The sequence below is a fragment of the Notolepis coatsorum genome, assembly GCF_963971535.1.
Source record: "Notolepis coatsorum genome assembly, chromosome: 16".
NCBI lineage: Eukaryota > Metazoa > Chordata > Actinopteri > Aulopiformes > Paralepididae > Notolepis > Notolepis coatsorum.
In genome coordinates this window covers 68,189,981-68,210,100 of record NC_140180.1, presented here as the reverse complement: position 1 = coordinate 68,210,100, position 20,120 = coordinate 68,189,981, and positions in this window count along the sequence as shown.

Sequence of the window (20,120 nt, the reverse complement as noted above, 5' to 3'; positions counted from 1 at the left end):
TAAGGTGAGATGAGTGAGCAGTAGAGTGTTCTCATTGCCTCATACTCTAACACATCCTTTACTTTATTCATAACAAAAATACTCTTGGACATCTTTTTTTTAACGTGTGCTATGTGCGATTTCCATGTTAATTTATCATCCATAATCACACCAAGAAAACGAAATTCATTAACTCTCTCTATATCAGCTCCATCTATGGTCAGTACTATATTTTCATCTAGTTGCATGGTGTTCTGCATTTGGAAAATCAAATTACCCAAACTTCCCCCAAAATTCATAAAAATTAGGCAAGATAGGAAAATGAATGTTGATGAATTCATTAATGATCTAATTTCAGTTAACTGGGACCGATATCAAATCATCTCAAATGTTCATGAAGCTTGGGAATTCCTTCACACAGAACTAACCAGAATTATCGACAAACATGCTCCATTCAAAACAATCAAAGTCAAGGGTAGTCACCTTCCATGGATAACTTCAGACCTCATCAGCAGCTTCAGGCAGAGAGATAAGGCATGGGCCACATATCGTAGGACTAAGGATCATGCAAACTGGGAAACATACAGACAGCTTAGAAATAAAAGTAAAATATTGACTCGGAATGCAAAATCAAATTATTATAAAGAATCTCTCAACTCTGATTTTAAAAACACTAAACAATTTTGGAAAAAAATTTAAACTATAACTAATTCATCTGATACAAATATTCAATGTAATCAATTAAAAGTTAATAACACCATATTGCATAATCCTCTTCTTGTAGCTCAAGCCTTTAACCAACACTTCTCTTCAGTCTGTACTCCCACAATACCGGATCCTTATGTCATCTGTAACAATGCACCACCTTGCAAAAGCTCCTTCTCGTTCACGAAAATCTCACCTATTGATGTTCTGAATGCCATAAAAGACCTCAAAGTGTGTAGTGGCCCAGGCCTAGATGCATTTAGAAAGCACATTTCTTAAACTTGCTCCACACATTTTGATGTATCCTCTCTGTGATCTCTATAATCTGTCTTTATTATCACATGAAATACCATCTCCCAATACCCTCCCACTCAGGGCATTATGGGGTAGAACACATAGTAGCATACTACAAAAACCTAGGGGTCCACAAAGACGACTTCAAACTTGAAATGGTAACAACCGATGAGGTACTCAAAAAATTGAGCGCCCTCCAACCTAACAAGGCCACTGGCCATGACAACATCCCCTCCAAATTCCTCAGAGACGCAGCAGCCGCCATCACCCCAGTCATCACACACATAATAAACCTCTCTATAAAACAGGGGCACGTCCCCAAGGACTTCAAAATTGCGAGAGTGACCCCTCTACACAAAAAGGGCAGCAAATTAGACCCAGGCAACTACCGCCCTGTTTCTATTCTTACCTCCATCTCGAAAGTCATGGAGAAAATAGTCTATGAACAGGTCGAAAAGTACTTGGCGGAAAAAAATCGAATCTACGAATTCCAATCTGGCTTCAGAACGTCCCACTCCACTGACACATGCCTCCTCTATTTGAACGACCACATCAAACAAGAGGTGGACGCGGGAAAATACTGCGGCATGGTCATGCTGGACCTACAAAAGGCCTTCGACACTGTCAATCACTCCATTCTAATGGACAAGCTAAAAGCAATTGGTTTTGATAGCTTATCAGTGAGCTGGATGCAATCCTACCTGGAGGGGAGAGAACAGATGGTAGAGGTAAACGGTACTCTATCCCCCCCCCTCACAGTGAGCTGTGGTGTTCCACAAGGAAGCATACTAGGACCGCTACTCTTCCTAATTTATGCAAATGACATGTCGTCAGCCTGTGACTGCAACTTGTTCCTGTTTGCAGACGACTCAGCCCTGCTGGTCTCAGACAAGAACAAATTGCAGGTTGAAAAAACCCTCAGCACGGAACTAGGCAAAATCTGCATATGGCTCGCTGATAACAAACTATCATTACACATGGGCAAAACAGAGTCCATTCTCTTCGGTTCAAATAACAAACTCAGCAAGACCGACGGATTCTCAGTTACAGTGGGTGACAATATTGTCACAAGGAAAGACGAAATTACCTACCTGGGTTCCATCCTAGAGGCAAATCTTTCCTGTGACAAAATGGCATCCAATGTAATAAAAAAAGTCAACCAACGAACTAGATTCTTGTACCGGATCTCCTCTCTGGTAAACAAGAATACCCTGAAGACTCTGGCAGGAGCACTCATTCAAGGGTACTATGACTATGCGTGCACCTCATGGTACCAAAGCACCTCAAAGGCGCTTAAAACAAAATTACAAACATCACAAAACAAACTGGTCAGACTACTACTTGACCTGAACCCCAGAACCCACCTCACCCCTGCCCACTTTGACAACCTAGGATGGCTTAGAGTAGACGACAGAGTACAGCAACTTGCAATGGGCCTGGTCTACAAGATACACTATACGACCGGGGTGCCCATGTACATGTCAAAATACTTCCCAAAGGTCAGTGAATACCACAACCACTACACCAGAGGAAGCTCAACAAATCATGTTAAACCCAGATTCGGCTCAAACAAGGGACTAAACACGTTTCGCAATTATGCCACAACAATGTGGAACGCCCTACCCAAAGCTGTAAAGGAATGTGAATCCCTGCCCACATTCAAAACCGCTCTTAAAGAGCACCTACGGGAGGCTGCAATTCGAAACTGGCCACCGTAAATGCCCAAAACCCCCACCACCTCCTAATAGACAGTCTCCTCACCACCGCATGTATATATTCCCTCCCCGCCGTATGTATATTTCCCTCCCACCCACCCACCCCCTCCTAATGTACAGTCCCCTCCCCATCATATGTATATACTCTGTCAGGATCTAGGGGTAACAGTACTTTATATTTGAATACCGTTATGTCACAAATGTATCAGTACTAAATACCTATATGTCCCTATGCCATAAATGTCATGAATGTTGTGTATGTCATAAATGTCTATATGAATTGAAAATGGGGGACCCTGATGGAAACAAGACAAACGTCTTTCTCAGGTCTGCATCCCCTTAACAATTGTATGTATTGAGCCGTACTGTATTGTACCCATTCTGCAATCTGTTAAATAAAGTTTTCATTCATTCATTCATTCATTCATCTATCTGGAAGCACTCAAAAATCACTCCTCTCCACAAAGCAGGCAATGTACTAGATCCCAATAATTACAGACCAATAGCAATTATCTGTTCCATAGCTAAAGTCTTTGAAAAGTTAATTTATAAACAACTGTCTAATTATCTCAGCAACAACAATATTGTATCACCTTCACAATCTGGTTTTCGCTCCAATCATTCCACAACTACTACTTTATTAAAACTCACTAATGATATATTTTCTTCATCTGGTAATCTCTCACTGGTGCAATATTTATTGATTTAACAAAAGCCTTTGATTTGGTCAACCATTATCTCCTATTAGACAAACTGTACGCTATTGGCCTCTCACGCAATGCTCTACTCTGGTTTAATTCATATCTGCACAACAGAAAACAATGTGTTGCTATACAGGATGGTAGATCTGAATTGGCAGTACAGGAACGTGGGGTGCCACAAGGCTCAACATTAGGCCCGCTCTTGTTCTCAATATTTATTAATGATCTCCCCTCAATTTTCACAGGTTGTAATACTCAACTCTATGCCGACGACACAGTGATATATACATCTCAAATGACCTTACCTCAAATTCAGTCAACACTGCAATTAAATTTCAATAAACTCAAATCATGGCTCTCGGCTAATAAACTTCTAATCAACAAAACAAATACTATGCTCTTTGGGACCACCCGTAATCTTGCATCCAAAACCATTAATCAACCATTTAATATCACTTGTCTGGACTGTACACAACTGCATAGAGTTGATCACATTAAATACCTTGGTCTATGGCTTGATTCAGAACTCTCATATAAATGTCACATTGATAATATTGTTAGAAAAGTCAACTTTAGTGCTGGTGTTCTCTACCGCAACAGAAAATGTTTCACACTCCCTGTCAGAAAGAAACTGCTTCATCAACTAATTTTACCCATCATGGATTACGCTGACGTAGTTTACCAAACTGCATCTAAAACCAACCTTCTTCCACTAAACACATGCACTATTCAACCGTCTATGCAGATTTGCTCTTGGCTGCCCATATTTGACACACCACTGCACCATGTACTGTATGAAAACCTTAATTTGCCAGCTCCCACAGTAAGACGACAGCAGCACTGGTTACAGTTCATTTTTAAATGTATTCACTTCAATTATCCGCAATATCTCAAACAGTATATGGACCCTTTCACCTCTAGACATCAACTGAGACACTGTGCACAGCTATTTTTTAAAGTTCCAACAAATGTAACTACCTCAGTTGGCAAAAAATCATTCATGTTCAAAGGTCCATCTGACTGGAATAATCTTCCAGTTCATATTCGAGCTATAACATCCTCACAACTGTTTAAAACTGCGCTGTCCTCTCACCTTGAGATTACTTGTTCATGTTTCCACCAATAATTGTATAACAGATCTTTGAAGCAATCACTTGAATATGTGCTCTGTGTTTTGTTGTTTGTTTGTATTATGTTCCTCTTGTTTGATGTTGTTTGAACCTGTTTATTATTATTTTATCTTGTTTTGTGTTTGGTTTTTGTTTGTTTCTTTTGTTTTGTTATGTTTAATACATAATAATTTATGTATTTTGTAAGCTGTGGACCCCCTTGAAAACGAGATGGTTCATCTCAAGGGGTAATTCCAAATAAAGAATTTCAATATGTGAAAGACGTGAAAGAGTGAGTGTGTGCATGTGCAACAGAGAGAACTTGAATGTATCAGTATCTTTAGTAATTCCTTCAAGCTACATTTCCCTCCCCCTGAGGAAAGCACCTGGACCCACCGCAGAGGGAAGCAACGGCACAAAGCTGGACGAGTGGCAGTTTGGTGAGGAGATGGGTGATGTGTATGGATGAGGGCGTGATGGAAGCAGAGAAAGAAGGAGGTGGGTGATGTTTATGGATGGGAGGGGGCGGGGCGGTAAACTGCTTGTGAAATGAAAATGGCTCTTTAGCAGAATCCAGGACACTTGGGCACTGTGCTGGATCAATGTCCCTGATTTACTGTCTGAAAGCCTGTCAGAGGGTGGGAGGAGAGGGAGGAGGGGGGAGAGGTGGACAGAGAGAACTCTGAGCGTGTGAGGGAGACACTGCCCTTAATGGAAGGAGAAAGAGGGGGGGGGGGAATTGTCCACGAGAGTGACAGCGCCTAGCTGGGGGGGGGGGGGGTCGAGCTTGGACTAAAGTCTTAATGGGATACAAAGTCAATGTGTCGAGGCTGTGTGTCGAAGGGCAATCTTGTTTTGCGAAGGGAATCTGTGGCCGTTTGGGGGTAGAATCGATGGAGGACACGCAGTGGTTTCTTAAACCCTGCGCTATTGTACCGAGAGGCCACTCGGGGCGTGCGTATTGACGGATAGTCAATAGGAGTGTAGGCGAGCAGTACACAAAACCTAACCCTAAAACCCTAACCCTGTCGGAAATAATCTATCCCCTTTTCATGCTGCAGAAGCACTGGGTTCAGTCATGTGAAAGTTATTTTTAAGATACAGCTGAAATTCACATCTCTGATCAAAAGATGCCTAAGAAGAATCAGCTGACTGTCCAAGTGTCTGTTCTGACCACTGAGCAGGCGACGTTGGAGGGACGTCCACGTCTTGTTTGTACGTCAGAGGACATTGCGGACGGGATCTGTACGTCCTCACAGTTGCTGATATTAAATCATACATTTCAGAGTTAAATGGTGAGTTTAACACAGAAGCAGTGACTGGAGCTGTTATTGTTATTAAATGACGACAGAACTCTGCCTACAGTATTCCTGATTTATCAACACGTTTTTGTGAGAGCGAACATTTTGGCGCTTCGTTTGCAAACAGCAACGAATGTCTGAACCCTAAAAAATGGCATTCGGGCCAGAACTACAACACAGAAAGTCTTTCATCTTGTAGAACAAACCTTGTTCCTGACATCAACCAAGTCATGGAAATCTCTAAAAGGCCTAAAACAGAATTTTTTCATGGGCTTCACATTGTGATTCTGGGTGAGGTAGAATACAGTGCATGAACCTCATCATTTGCTGTTTCATTTGATGTTGAAATGGGCCCCTGAACCATAGGGCCGGCTATATATATATGACTATATGCCATTTACATATATACTGTATACGTATACCGTATACTCAAATACTGTACTACTGTATTTATATTCATTCAACCTGCCCTCATTTACAATGACGTTGACCATACATACATAATAAATACATAAAAAATACAACTGATATACAAAAGAATGCAAAAACATAACAGTATATACAAGTATATACAATCAATAAAAACAACTGCAGGTTATGGTGGTATGATTGGTAATTAATGATTTAAACTGACCAAATCATACCAAAATATAGAACTTTAGAGTTTGTTGTATAATGTTCCACATGTCAGGAGCACAGAAGCTAAACAAAACAAAACATACTGTATGTGTGTACCGTAAATGGAATATTTTAAAAAGCAAACAAACAATGGGTTTCTGAGATGGGTGTGTTTGTGTGTGTGTGGGGTGGGGGTGATTTATCTGCATCTGTGTCAGCCTGCTTTGAGAGTGTGTGTACAGTATGTGTGTGTGTGGCAGGGAGAGTGTATTTATGCAAGTGTCTTTTATGTGTGTCTGAGTGGGTAACACACACACACAGGTGGAGCTGAAAGGTCGAGAGCGCTTGACGTGGACATATCGTGGAGTGTTTTCCCCGCAGCCTCAGGAGGCCGTCCAGGGGGTTTATTTTATTTTTATTTTGAGTGTTTAATGTATTAAAAGGACCGGGGTAATGAATTATAATCTTTAATGCAGAGACCGATCGATACCACTAGAGAATAAATCAGCTTTTACTGAGAGCGTCAAAGCCCTTAATACACTAGGGGAGAGTGAGAAAGAGAGTGAGTTAGAGAGAGGGGGGTGTATGTGGGTGTGTGTGTGGGTGTCGTGGAGTGATGTAGGGACAGAAGAGGGGAGGAAGGGACAAACGCCGTTCTAAGGAGAGACACAGAGGGAGAGATATAGAGAGATGATGAAGGAAGGGATGAGAGCAGGGCAGTTATGGATGGACACTCACCTTTGGACTAACCTCATTGAGTAAAAGCTTCTTGAAAGCACTGCGATTTTGACAGTTTTGCGAGGAGGCAAGGTCGCCGGGGGTCAGTCACACAGACACACACAACACCATATCTATTTGTTATTGTCCACCTTGGATTGTTCTTCCTCCCTGCCATCCCCACCTTCCTCCGTTGCCCACGGCGACCTTTAATTAATTGGATTACGGTGCCGTTGTTGATCAAACAACACCTCTCCAGACTTCACGCTGCGCAGTCAGAATCGACTGAGAGGGGGGGTTGGTGGGGGGGGGGGGTTCTGCTGGGAGACGTGCCTCCAAAAAGATAATATACTTTATTAACCCGGAATGGAATTCCACTTTAGTGAGTCTGGCAAATTGAAACCAATTATGTCTGCAGAAAAGAACAGATCAGGGAGGACTTTTAAACAGTTGCGCTAGGTTAACATTATTCTGGATCAACAAGGCTCTAAAGTGAAATTCCCATCCTGGGTTGATAAAGGCAGTGTATATATATATTTATTTTTATATATTTTTTTGGGAGGGATGTCTCTCAGTAAAGAACACCTCTCCGGACTTCATGTCACGCCACTGGGATCGACTGCACTAGGGGGGTCTCTGCTGTGCCAGAAGTTATATACTCTGCTTTTATTAACCCGGAATGGAATTTCACTTTAGAGAGTCAGCCAAATCGAAAACAAATATGTCTGCAGAAAGCAGATCAGGGAGGACTTTGGAGCAGGGCACTTATAGACACACACCCAGAAAGATGTGTCACTTAATTTGTTCTGGGCTACGTTCACACAGCAAGCCTTAGTGCTCAATTCTGATTTATTGCTCAGATCAGATTTTTGTTGTTGTTGCGATTCTTTTTTTTATGTGGCCAATATCAGATTCCAGTGTGAACTGGTCACGCTCCTTAACTGCATTGGCTCCCCATCGCCGCTTGAATCCGCTTCAAGGTCCTCGGCCTGGCATATTGCGCAGCGAAGGGAACGGCTCCCGACTACCTCCGGTCAAGACCCCTCCGCTCTACATCTTCTGGCCGCCTCAGACCCACTCCTATCCGAGCTCCAAGAGGGTCATCAAAGAGAAGGATTATTCAGGATTCTCAGTCCTCGCTCCACAATGGTAGAACAAACTTCCCACCAGTTAGGACAGCCGAAACCCGACCAATCTTTTGCCATCAACTAAAAACACACTTCTTCAATCAATATCTGAAATGAAAAAAACTTCTTACTGTCTTATACTATCATGCACTCTTCCTACTATGCTGATGTGTCTTTACTACTATGCACTCAACACTGCAGCACCCAAGTTTTAGCACTGTTTGATAAACATTGTTACTCAGCTGTAAGAGTTGACCCTTCCTGCCTGGCGAAATATCAGAATTGTATATCGCAACAGAATTATAGTAATTTTCTCATTTATTATTTTCTTTTCGTGTCCATATACGTGTCCCTACGTTCTCATTGATGAATGTTGTCATTGGGTGTAGATAGATGGGTTTGTTTGTATAGATGGATTCATTCTAGCCATTGCAAACTGGTGGGGCCAGCAGTAGCTGAATCCTAGGAGATTATGTTGATATCCCTATTCACCATGATCTACCATTCCAAAGAGATGATCACTGTCTGAAAGATCATAATGTGAAATGCCATATGTAACAGTGCCATGCCTGTCTCCTGATTGATTTGTGTAATAAATAGTTTTTACATTCCGTTTTGTCTGCTTTAATATTTGGGGGCATGGTACGCAATGATTACGCTCTTTGGATGTGGGACATTATTTCAGGGTTTGTTGTAATGTTTTCCAGCACCCTGGTGTTTTGCTCTGCTAGGTTGACACAATTATAATGGTTTGTGTAATATGTGTTTATATGATGTTGTTGGTACATTTTGTAATATGATAGCTTTCTGTATTTGATAAATGTATCATATATATTCTTTTTTTTATCAATGAAATTATCAAAAGGGGGGAGTATTATGGAAAATGATATGTTCACCCTCTTACCGCTTTGTTAATCCTTTAGAAATCAGCTTACTAAGGAACGCTCTGACATTCTCTTACTGTATATGTAGCAGGGTGGATTATCCCTGCTTTATGGGAGTGGTTGTACACGGCCACCTGGTAGCGAGAACGCAGCAGAGCTGAGTCCAGCTGGGTCCCCGACTGTAGGCCAGGAATGTTGAAGTGGAGGTCGAGCAGCAGGAGTGGATGGGGCCTAGGATTCACTGACCTAGGGATGGTACTCTGGTCCTTCTTGCCCTCCAGGGCGATCAGCAGTAGCTCCCCACACACCCACACTTCCCCCAATACTTCCTGAGCCCTCCCACACCCGATGGCAGTAAGATGGATGATATATTCGCTCCCCAAAGCAGTACTCTTCCTTAATGATGAGTGGAGACCTTTCACAATGAACTATAGACAGGGGGTGGGGAAAGGGTTAAATGAAATACACATTAACAGACACGCACACAGTGGTCCCATCAACTGTCCTTTACTGGAAGTCTGGTTCAAGTTACAAATAAATTACACAACTATGAAAGTTATTCCCACACTGGGCACCTAGACACAGTAACAACACCTTCCCTTTAAGGGTTTATATATACTGTTCCGCTTCTCCGTAGGAGGGGAGAGAGGGGAGGAAGAGGGAGAGGGATAAAGGAGTTATTGAATGGAACACATTATTATCACGCTCAACCAGATTGACCAATAAATGGTTGGGGCGCCCCTAGACACTGCTGCCAGCGTTAGTTTAAAGCACCGTTTATCTTCGCCCTTAGAGAGCCTCCGCCACACAGTGGAAATGTCTACCGATAAAGTTTCAGCACTCGGAGCGCCGCTGTACTTATCCAAGATGGCGGGCCTGCTCTCACCACCAACCGTCCGGGTGGTAAGATGGCCGTCGGGAGATCCCGCGATAACACGCAGCGGGGCAGGGTAGACGCTGGGCAGATGACTGCTGGGGTAACGGCTTGGAGAGGCGTGCAGTGTAGTGATGTCCGCTGCTGGGCTGAAGGGGTGGGCCGACACGCGGGCTAAACTGTGGTGCTAGCCTAAACAAAGCTAAGCTGTGGGTCGTGGTGAACCCCCTGTCATAACGCCTATACACAGCTAACGCAAGGTGGACAATATCTACCACCTGGTCTTCGGCAGTCGCTCGTCTGCCGGTTCATTCACAATGTCTCTTCCGCATTAACCAAACGCTAAGCTACCGCATACTTCTAGGATAACCCGCTTTGTAACTGAGTTTATCTCTCGCGTGCTGAATCTTCGGAGCTCCCGTTCCTTGCGTCCTCCTCCCTCTGTGGAAAACGCTGAAGAGGAGGCCCCTCCCTCGGCATCGCGCTCTGAACCCATTCTTCTTCAACTGTGTCTCCCTGCCCAACGTGACCACCAGCGCCCCTGGCGGCACCTGTATCCTGTCCCACTATGAACGGTCAATGTTAGGATAGGGAGAATCAAAGAGAGCAGCAAGTTAAGTGTCAATGTCAGGGTAGGGATGATCAAGAGCGGTCAGCCGGTTACACAACGTCCTCGTGAACACAGGGAATGCAAAGGATTAGCGTTAGACACATTGAATAATAGTCATACATTTTCAGGTGTCTATATACATTTAGCTCAGGGTTACCCATGACTCTGAGACATAACCAGACATTTTCTAGTACCTTGGAACTTCTGACATAGCTTGAGAAATAGCCAGACACCGGGCGGCTAGGTGACGCAGTGGGCAAGGCGCTCGCCACCAACGCAGGAGATGCTGGGTTCGAGCCCAGCTCTCGGCGTTGCTACCAGCTTGGCTGGTCGTTCATACTAATACAATTGGCAGTATTAGGGGGTGGGAAAGCTGGTGGGTGGGGATCGGACATTGTGGACAGTGACTCCTACAGGTCGGTTGGTGCGCCTGCACAGTAGAATCAGGAAGCGACGGGGCGGCGTGTCCCTCCCACGCAGACCCCCGCCGCTGAGAGATCGTGCTGTGCAGGTGAAAAGATGCGACGGCTGCCTCCTCGAGTACCGGAGGGGACACGTGATGCAAGGCTTCGTCCACATTGCAGCCGGCCTGTGGGAGGCATGGCCTAACAGCGTTCGAGACAGGGGAGGGTAGAATTGGACAATACGAAATTGGGGAAGGGAGAAAAATAGAAAAATGGGGAGAAAAAGTAGATACAAAAAAAGAAATAGCCAGACACTGTCTCATGACTGTGCATTTCCACACAGGTTCTCTTGCCTGACAAGCGTTTAACTTTTTTATTTGTCTCGAACATTAAAAGATCACAATAAAACAGTAAAAGATAAAACGCCAAACATAAAAGATAAATCTCCCATCAGAAAAAACACAAAACAATGGATGTGTTGGAGAAGGAGCAGGAAGAAGCAAGATTCTCATCATGCCCTGCCCCTTCATCAACAGTGTCATATTAAATCATACAAATATTTCTGTATTTCTTGAAAATTATATTCGTCTTTTTGATTTGTATTTAAACTGATGTGCTGTTGCTTTGCTTGATCTAGTCCATTCCACAGAGTCACCCTGCAGACTGAAACCCACATACCTTTAAGAATGTCTATCCTTTGGAGGGGCAGCTGGGTAGCGCAGTGGAGAATGCACTCACCTACCACCGCAGAGACTCAGCGGTACCTCCGGCTTGGTCAGTCGTCCCTACTAACACAATTGGCAGTGTTAGCGGGTGGGAAGCCTGCAGGGTATGTGTCCTGGTCGTTGTAAACTGCGGTTCTTACTGGTCGGTTGGGGCGCCTGTTCAGCAGGGAGTGGATCGGGGGAAATAGCGTGAACCTCCGCACACGTTACATTCCCCCAGTGAGAGTCCTCGCTGTCAGGTGAAAAGAAGCGGCTGGCTGACTCCACATGTATCAGAGGAGGCATGTGGTAGTTCTACACCCTCCCTAGGCCGACAGTGGGACAATGCACGCAACGACCAGGAAGGGAATTGGCATAGCGACTAAATTGGGATGGGATCGAAAATACAGAAAAAGTGAGAAAAAAAAAGAATGTCTATCCTTCAACATCATGGAGAAGAATACACAATGCAGATTCAGCCAGTCACACGGGGGGGTTGCCAGATGATTTCCAAAAAATAAATAATAATAATAATAAGATATTTTTTTTTATGCAGTCAGGCCACTGAACTTAGAAGCAGGCCAGGCCAGTGTTTCTAGTTGCAGCGGCGCAATAGTTAGATAACCTAGGTGGGGAACAACCAGGAGATCACTGCAACTCACACAAGTTGGAGTACTATCTCTCTCTCTCTTGCTCACACACACACACAAAGGGAGCCGCATGTGATTGGTGGAGGCGGGACCCTTACAATTGCTAATCATTGACACATGCTAGCCTGTAATAATCCCCCACAGAAAAATCTACTTTGCATTTGATATATTGCAAATATATGCCATCACAGGGGACCCTGGTGGAAACAAGACGAAAGTCTTTCTCTGGTCTGCATCCCCTTAACAATTGTGTGTATTGAGCTGTACTGTATTGTACCCATTCTGCAATCTGTTAATAAAGTTTTCAATCAATTCAATCAATCAAAACACACACTGGCATTTAAAGGGTTAGAATTATAAAATTAATATGTGGTGTTATGATCAGGGCTGAAGTTGAATAAAAGATTTATGAAAGAAAAAGTGGTATTTCAACATATAGTAATATTTTTATGGCGTTTTTGAAGAGGACAATTTAGTCCCTTATGGTAAGAGTGAGTATTTTTTTCAATCTGACATTACAAAAAAACTGAAAATCCATCAAAATCAGTGTTGTTGCTAATCATACATATGCTAGCCTGTTTTTTAACAATAATTTGTGATGCCATCACAAACACTGGCATTTAAAGGGTACAAATAAAAAAAATCCTACACCAGAATGCAGGAAATGAAGTCTTTGTAAGAAAAAGATTCCTGGTGGGGGACCCCCCGCTTAAAAAGTGGCCTGACTGGGGCTATATTTCGCACTATATTTCCTGGCCTGAATGATTATCCCAGTCCGGCCCTGGTTAAAAGCCTCCAATGCTTAATAGTGTGTGTACGTTTGAACGTTTGCATGTTTAAACCATATATTTCCATTTATAATTTTTTTTATAAAATAATACTTTTTTTTACCTCCTATAATAGTGGGGGTCGCGGCTCTCTGACACCGTTATTTCGGGGGGCGCGGCCTGAAAACTTTGGGAACCCCTGCTATAACCGATGGGGCATACAGACCCACATCTGCACCTTTGTTTACACTGTTTATTTTCTCATATTTTTATACTCAGAGTTAATTGTGTGGCTAGGTGTGCTACAAATAGATGAAAACACTTGTCCGTACACTGAGCCTGGCAGACCATCGGTTCTGTAGCGAGAATCTTTACCCTGATGACTGCCAGTCCAAGAGAAGAAATACTATACCAAAGCAAGAGTGGAGACACCTGCTGCAGACAGAGCAGAGGTAATGTTAATAGTTAAAGTTATTGTGTTGACTTGGCATCAGTACACACAAAAGGTTGACAGGATAACAGCAAAAACAATCGCTCATTAGTAGTATGTACAAAATATCAATTGAGTCATGACTGATTATGAAATATCTATAGATTTATTTCCTCTTCGTGACTGATCATCAGAAAACATGCCCCTGGCCGCAAACACATCCGGGTACTTTGCCTTTTTTCGTGGCTGCACCTACTTTTGGGGGAAACAGAGACACTGTTCCTATTGATCGCCATTGTATTTGGCATGTGTAAAAACTGTCAGCAGAACGCTTGCATTGTTTGAACCATTTGTTTTGTTAGTTCATCATGTTAAGTCAAGCAATTACTTTCCAACACTGACCACCATTGAGCCATTGACCACCACCGCGGCACGGTGGTGTGTGTAGTGGTTAACACTGTCGCCTCACAGCTAGAAGGGCCTGGGTTCGTTTCCCGCTTGGGGACCAGGTTGCTGCGTTGCCAGTTACCCAGGTGGGGTATCTCTCTGGCCTTTCTGTGTGGAGTTTGCATGTTCTTCCCGTGCTCGCAAGGGTTTTCCCTCCCAATAAGATAAACCCAATGGAAAAACATGCAGAACAGATTGCTAATGCTGTCGTGTCCCTGACACTGGCGTCCCCGGGTGCGGCCCACGCCCGGCTGCCCTTGGGGGGAAGGACGACGGGATGGGAAAAGTGCAGAGAGACATTAATGACACGGCACGGCCTAAGCCGGGTTGTTAACACTTTCAGCGCCAGCCATTTTATCCATCCTTGTAGTCAATGGGCGACGCTTTAAAAGATAGGGATTTTCACTGTGCGTCACGATGTTTGCAGAGCTATATCTATATAATATTCTATATTATAGCTATGGAGACAATGGCTCATTTGACAGTCACTATCTCTCGTCCAACATGTAAAAAAGAGTAAATCTTTTCATGTATACGTTTGCGTGTTATCCCGTGGTGAATATTGTATAGTTTCAGAGTGATCCTGGCTAATTCCTGGAAGCTGCGCTGTGGAGCGCTGTGTGAATTTTGCTAAAGGCGTTTGCGTTGCTCGCCTGGACACGTTACTATTTCCAAATCAAAGGTATATAATAGGTATTATGTTTCATCATGAATGCATCAAAGGGGGGGGGGTCGTTTTTTGATGCTCTGATCATCAGCAACGGCATACGTTTTTGAGTATGTGACATATGATTGTTGCGATCGATGTGAAATCATTGTTGGATCAAAGTAGGATTGATGTGATATAGTCCTTACCTTTACTAGGAGGTATCCCAAAAAGAATATTCCAATTGTCTGATCACAATTTCCAGTATTGATGTCCATCGGGTCCCTGACATGAACTGGCACAAAATATGCATGTAGTGTGCTGAATGCTTTCCAAAGTGCTCGGATGAAGTGATTCACTTGGCTTGGTCTAAATTCTCCGCACAGACCATATACAATGTAACACACAGTGTGAAATAAGGTTTCAAAGGGTAGGCGATACTGCCACCTAGCAGGATTTGGCCGGTATTGCACTCTCGGGGTCTCAGAATGAGTTCCAATGGTAACACAGAGGTCTGTGAGAGTGTATAGGATATTAAAATCGAATAAAAAAAAAAACGATGAAAACGATCGAAAACCCGACTATACTTGGGTTTTGGCGCTCAACGGTTGGCGAGATAACCCGACTATAGTCGTGGTTGGCCGTGAATGAGGTAAGGAGCTCACAATTCGTCCGAAAATCCCCAAATGTTGCGCAATTCAGAGATATTGACAATTTTGAGTGCTTTGACATTTTCTCTATCTGTCTCCTTATTTGCAAAACTTAATACGATTTGTAAATATGTAAATTATTGTTAGATAGTGCAGCTGTATTATTTCTCTCACTGTGTAAAGAACTACAGTTGTGTCGGAGGGGAGTGGCTAAGTAGGCCTACTTTCAGTCTCAAGTGTCGGAGATGGAGACGCGCAGAAATTACAGCTACCAAATCCATTCCGAGACAACGGACATGGACACAGTACTTTGTTGGCGGTGTGAAAATATGCAGAGAAACAAATCTTTGGTTTGTGTTAAATTGTATCTGAATCAGGAGATTATCTTCAAAATTGAAAGTGTATCTCTCATTGCATAAAGGCTGGCTGGCAGTGTGAATAAGGCATATAATAAAGGCATAACTGTTGGATTATTGAATTTCTCTAACGAACGCATCTATTTCTATAATATATATTTCCCATCGTTTCTCTATCTACTCCAGTGCTCCGCAAGTCAGACAGGCTCGCGCTGGCGAAGAGAGGCGTCACTGACTGAGGGCAGCGCACACATGACACATACACACACACCAATACCGACACCGAGTGCGGGAAGTGCACACACGGACATGCACACACATACACACAACAAACATTCCCCACTCCCTTCTGTTTGTTTTCAGTACGTCTATAATTGAAACTTATAGGTTCAGTCTAGTGTTTTTCATTTAACGTTCTGCTGTGATAACTTTTTCCTCTAACAGAATAATCACCTCTTTTGTCATTGTCAGCTCTTTGTTGTATGTTTTTACAGTGCGAGTTAAATAATTGTTTTGTGATACAAAAGCCTCTGTTCCTCTCCTTCCTTTCATGGAAACCATGTGTGGGGATTTACCGGTAGTTAAACTGTTAGACTGTAAACCAGTGGTCACCAACCTTTTTAAGCCCAAGATCAACATTTTTTTTTTGGTGAAGGCAAGATCTACCTATTGAAGCGTTGAGAGAAAAATACAGCCACGATTGTACTTTAAACTAAATTACTTTTATTTGCCTGTATTCTAATTACATGCAATGCTTTGGTCCAACATTAAAACGTCAAAGTAGAACTGTAATGTACTTTCTCAGTCAGTGCTAAGTGCAGTCATCTTATGCAGCATCACTTTTCACATCAAAACAAAAGTAGAACTGTAATGTGGACTTTCTCATATTATTAACATTGACAAACATATTTACAATTAGCATTTTATAAAGTAGAACTGTAATGTGGACTTTCTCAGTCAGTGCTAAGTGCAGTCATCTTATGCAGCATCACTCTTCACATCAAAACAAAAGTAGAACTGTAATGTGGACTCTCATATTATTAACATTATAAAATGCTAATTGTAAATATGTTTGTCAAAGTAGAACTGTAATATGTACTTTCTCAGTCAGTGCTAAGTGCAGTAATCTTATGCAGCATCACTTTTCACATCAAAACAAAAGTAGAACTGTAATGTGGACTCTCAGGGAAAGATCTAAAAAACATATATATATTTTTTTTAATAATCTTTTTATGGAAAGATCTACAGGGAAAGTCTCAAAGATCGACCAGTCGATCGCGATCGACGGGTTGGTGACCACTGCTGTAAACGGTCTCTCATATCATCACATCATAATAACATAGCCATGTCTGCTCCCTGCAGCTCACCTGCAGAAGGTGTTAGGTGGGGGAAGGGTTAGGTGTGTTGCAAAGGCCGGTGGGTAAAGTAGCTCTGAATGCATTGTTAAGAGGAACAACTCCAAGCCTAGCCAGTTAACATGCAACGGCCCGCCGGCGGGCCCTTTGTGGGACGATGTGGGACGACTTCAGGCTATGGACCTGCAGTGTTTTCCAGCTTATACATTTTTTTTGGGATATGATTTTTTGGGATATTGCAACTACTACAGAAAAACGTGAGTACACAAGTACAAGTACAACTCAGCCCTATGTTACTCTATTTCATTAGCACTAAAAGCGATTTTTCTTTATTGGGTAAGACACTTCAGAATGTTATCTTTCAAAAGCGACCAGGCTTATGCATGTGCTATCAGTATAAAGTATAAAGATACGCTTTTCAAAAAAAAGTATGCAGTCCTCAAGTTCAAGTAAAAAGAAATGATAGATACAGCAACAATATTTCTAGTATTGCCAATGTCAACAGACCTGGGGCCTGTTGATGCAGACTCCCAAGCACTGACAATGCTGCATAATTGAACAACACACTACATTATGGCCTGTGATTGCTGCCAAACAGCATTGTCAACTTAAACAGACACAGGCCCCATTGAATTGCTTTCCTCAGTTGTCTGCTCCCTAGGACTTGTCTGTCCTCCACCGTCGTAGCTAGAAGCTTCACTTCATGGCCATTCTCTACAAGCCCCCAGGAGGCTTACTGTCCAGGCACTAACAAAGCCTCTCACACAAACTTCCAGAGTGGATCTGGGTTCTTCTCCCACCAACTTCTCTGCACTCAGCTACTGTACCATAGTGCTCGAAAATCCAACGTGCCCCCCACCCCTCGCTTAATCGCAAGAATCCATTTTTAAACCTTGACTTGAAGTGACCGTTTTTTGGGGGCCTGGGAACTGTCTATTATACCCCCTCAGAGAGGCCGGAAAATCAAACACGCCTCTAAGTATTTGGGATGGCAGGTTTGTTCAGTAAGTGGACTAAGTGGTTTAAGGGAGGTCTCCGGTCGCTAGAGGCTTTTCAGTGAGATGCGGGTATTAAAGTTTGATAGCTCAGGAGTGGAGCGAGCGGCGGGGGTCTGTTAGTGAGGAGATGAGGAAAGATAATACTCCGACCAGAGAGAGAGAGGCGGAGAGAGAGAGAGGCGGAGAGAGAGAGAGAGAGAGAGAGGAGAGAGAGAGAGAGAGAGAGAGAGAGAGAGAGAGAGAGAGAGAGAGAGAGAGAGAGAGAAGTCCATCCCCGGGAACACCGCTTGGCAGGCCAACAACATCTGATTGGCCAAAAACAATAGCTCCCTGCATCAATAACCAATCAGATGTTTTTGGCCTGCCAAGTGGTGTTCCCAGGGTCGCATCGGAAAAACTAAGACCACCATGGCATTCCTCATCAATAAATACACACAATGTGCAAAACCACCTGCTAATCAGACACTGGGACATTTTTTATTATTCAGCTTAAAGCTGCTGGTGCCTCTGCGAGTCTGTGAAAAATCCTTGTTTCACTATTTCTGCTGGGCAAGTAGTCACTCTTGCTAATTTCTCCAAAGTTGCATACTGCAGCTTTAACCAGGAGATTGCCTTTTTATAAGTTGTTTCTTTCTCAAGGATCTTTCTTTCAATTCTTGTTTTGTGCTTCTCCTTGTATGTGTATGAAGAGATTCTAGATTGTATGCATCTTGTATGAAGCATCTTTCTCTCTTCAGAAAAGGAGCCCACTGCACAAAGGTTCCGTTCCGTATTCATCTTCTTCGACCTCGAGTCTTCGGCAAGTGCATCAATAATGAGCTGACGTTTTATAAATGAGCAAAAGAGTTCTACAGACGATTCCATTCCACGCGCACATTCGTGGCGATACACGGAACGGCAGGCCTTCTCAAACTTGATTCATTGTTAATGCGGGTGGCATTCATTAATGAATAAAAAAAAGCAGTTTATGTGTGTGTGCACATGTGTGAAGGTGTACTGTCAGGGCATTGTGCAGTTAAAACATGTAAAGCCGTATCCTTCACTCAGCCGGCGGGTGTGCGACCAACGTCGCAACGCACTCATAATAGGCTGCTCAGTGAGTGGCAGACCCAATATCTTGCTCCCATTTTGCCCCCGCGCGCACCGAGGCGGAGCGAGCCCCGTAGCCGCCGCCTGCATCTCAATTCCACAAACACAACACTCAGAGAGTGAGAGCGGGAGGCTGCCTTTTGATTAATGTCACCATGACAACTACATAATTCATGAATTGTATTAGCGTTCCATTTGTCATCTGCAAATCATAATTCAGGTTGTGTGTGGGTGTGTGGGGGGGGGGGTGGCTTCAGATTGCTGTTATCCTTGTATCATCTTAGAGAGAGAGGGGTATAGAGAGAGAGAGAGAGAGAGAGAGAGAGAGAGAGAGAGAGAGAGAGAGCATCTCACCGGACATACTGACGTATCCTTTCCCCCTTTATAGTGAACTCAAGCCTGCTCATTAAGTGGTGTCTGCTCATTCCTCTGGTCTGTTTTGTCTGTCTCTCTGTTTGTTGGTCTTTGGTAGTCTACGCTGACTCCACACTGACACCGTTTGGTTCAGGCTTGAAAAGCACGGTGCAAACCAAAAGAGACGACTCATTTAAACCTGCAGTGGCCGACACACACCGGGCTGGCCATCAGCTCAGTAGGTGGATTCACACAGGAACCGAGGAGAGAACACATGTTAGTAATCAAAATGATTATAATATAGAATGTATTTTTCATGTTTACTTTGAAATGAACCAAGGAGTAGGATTAGATCACAATAAACATAATATGAATTCTATGTAATTCTTGACCTCTTGAATAATTGGTTAAAATTCCCCCTGTGATCTGGAACATACTATACTGTAGAACCTTTATTTTAAGATTATTTCTTGTTAGATATCTGCGTCTTTTCTAGTACGCATCTCTTAATGTTTTCTACAGTATCTCTTGATGTATTTTCTACTGTACATACAGTATCTCTTGATGTATTTTCTATGTGATACTTTCTATGTATCTCTATGTATTTTCTACATATATCTATGTATTTTTTACGTA